Source organism: Pyxicephalus adspersus, chromosome 1 (assembly GCF_032062135.1).
Source record: "Pyxicephalus adspersus chromosome 1, UCB_Pads_2.0, whole genome shotgun sequence".
In the NCBI taxonomy this organism is placed as follows: Eukaryota; Metazoa; Chordata; class Amphibia; order Anura; family Pyxicephalidae; genus Pyxicephalus; species Pyxicephalus adspersus.
This window is the reverse complement of record NC_092858.1, coordinates 60,035,313-60,037,752: the sequence shown is the minus strand read 5'-3', so window position 1 is coordinate 60,037,752 and position 2,440 is coordinate 60,035,313. Positions and strand designations below refer to the sequence as shown.

Below are 2,440 nucleotides of genomic sequence, written 5' to 3'. Positions count from 1 at the left end.
CCACTACACAAGTCTGTGCCATCCACGAAACCAGCCTGTGCCCCTCATTACACCAGCCTGTGCCCCTCATTACACCAGCCTGTGCCCCCCACTACACCAGCCTGTACCCCCCACTACTCAGACGTGATGCCCAGCCGAACATTTACCCCTCCCACTGGGGCTGAGCAAGCGGTGACACCCAGCCAAGGCAACCGTTGCAGCACTGGGACAGGGAGCGGCTGACACATGGAAATCTGTGCACTGCCCGGGCCTGACATAGCAGTCACCCGCTACCTGGCAGGCTCGGGCCTCAGCAGCTGCTCTTACCTTATAGCAGATATGTGCCAGGTGACAGCGACAAGCCGACTGACAGAAGTCTATGGATATGCAGAGACTGGAGAAGAAGAGGCGGACCTGCTGCTGTATGTGTGTGTCAGCGAGCAGTGCACAGGGGGCGGAGCTCTGGAGAGGAGGGACTGCAAAACTTGTCAACTTTCCCTGCTCTACAGAGCCCGTAAATCCTGTGGGATAATCCTACCTATAGAATCTGTCCTACCAGCTAATTGGGCGTGTAAAAAGACGTCACAATCAGCCGTGTCTGTGCTTGCGTCTCTTATCTTTCTATATTAGATTGTTCTGCCAGAAGGAGAGGGAGCCTCCTGAGCATGCTCAGTGTGACTCCCGTCCACCTTGTACTGTGGGATAGTCCCACCCCTCATACAGCAGCAGCATGAGAGCTGTGTCTGTGTCCATGCAGCTGTCATTATCCCCATGTATAAATCCTTATATCACCTACACTGAATATCATGGAAATGGGACATTTTCAGAGTACAGAGGGCACCATGAGAGCTACTACTAACCTAAATATAACAAGTTGACAGATACGGGGTCACAAGCATAAAATCTTAATAACGATAAAATATTTTCACATTATTTCAAGACCAGGATGACCAAATAGAGTTTGCATGTTAGGGACCCCCGGGTCCCACTTCCATGGCAATGAGCATTAGGGTACTGTCAATTTGCTCTCCTGCGTGGGCCCCAAAAATATTCTTGCTTGTTCACATAACTTTAATGCTGCGTTCAGACTGGTGGTGAGGTTGTGGTGCAGTTACTCCTTCCTAATGCATTTTGCAATGCAATTTAAGGTATATCAAATATATTGGTCACCACAGAGTCCCAAATCCAAACACCATTGAGAAACTGGAGTATTATAGTATGGCCAGGGAGTAAATAAATATATATATAAATATATGAGGTGCTTTAAATTAGGTATATTTAAAGTGTTACTTCAGGTAGTTTTATTAAAAAAGAATATGATCTAAACTCTAAACAGTAGTAAAAAAGCTGGCAGAGGTTCTAGCCTTCTCCCATTCTAACAAAAAGATTGTTTGCATTGCCAATGTGTTGGAGAGATAAGCCCTGACTTCCTGGCTGAGATTACAACATTGTCACTGGGGCAGGAAGTGATTTCCCAACAGACTCACAAGACATAATAAATCCATGACCCTTTGCCATTAACTCCCTCGCACCTGCATGGGACTTATGTCATCCCAGCCCGGCAAGAAAGAAGATGGAGGCTCCCTTTGAGGGAATAGGGAAAGGTGAGTAACAAGGATTTTAGTTCTCCTTTAGGTGTACAAAGGAGGGTGTGCATATGCTGGAGTTTTTCAGGATGGCTGTCTGACCTCTAGAGAGCACCGTTCCCTATAGTCTGGCCTGGTTTCTCTGGCACATTTGGGTTTGTACGGCTCTTGGGTTTGATCCTTAGCTGTAAAGTTGTCATATTAGCTAAAACGTATTATTCTGACCTTGTTTAAATGCCACTGGCTCTGACCTGAATTCACAGTGAACGTCAAACTCTAGTTTACTCTATGTTTTAGTTTTGACATGAAATTTAAAACTTACTGGTCTTGACTCCAGGCTAAACCAACCTGTGAATTCACCCCATCTGTAATATGTTCGACTAATGTGAACTCTAGATATCTCACGATTGACATTCTGGCATGGTCCAACTTGTTCAAGTTTGACCTGAGATTGTTTAAATCACATATTTATTCCTTACCTGACTTTAGCTTGACAATGGCCACTCTGCTAAGATCCATAAATTTCCTCATACATATCCAAATATTCAAATGCCAGTTTTGGCATTTGTTTGAAAGACTTTAAAACTTTTATTGTATCTCATCTTGTTAGGTGTGATTTTCCTACTGCTTCTATTAAACTGGGATTTTCCAAGTAGGACTGTAAATATTATACAGAGCCACCTTTGGGATTGCTGTTTAGATTTGTTTTCTGTTTCTTCCTGTTCCTGTTTAAAAAACTACAATACTTAGTGGAAAGCAGAACTAATAAAAGATATTTGTTTAAAAAAAACAAATATTTCCATTGTTTCTTTGTGGCTTTAAGCCATAATGGTCACATGACAATTAGTTCATGTTCTAAACATTAGCTGTAATAC

General features: G+C 43.4%; 1 protein-coding gene across 10 annotated transcripts in view; it reads right to left on the bottom strand.

Moving 5' to 3' along the window:
- Window positions 1–460, bottom strand: part of MBNL2 (muscleblind like splicing regulator 2) — a 106,535-nt gene extending 106,075 nt beyond the window's left edge. For 9 of the 10 annotated variants that reach the window (XM_072411196.1, XM_072411177.1, XM_072411212.1 and 6 more), the window contains exon 1: window positions 307–460. The gene's annotated coding sequence lies outside the window, so the exon portion shown is untranslated. The remainder of the gene's footprint in view (window positions 1–306) is intronic. The other variant, XM_072411240.1, reaches the window with a different exon arrangement.
- Between the last annotated feature and the right edge of the window lie 1,980 nt (window positions 461–2,440).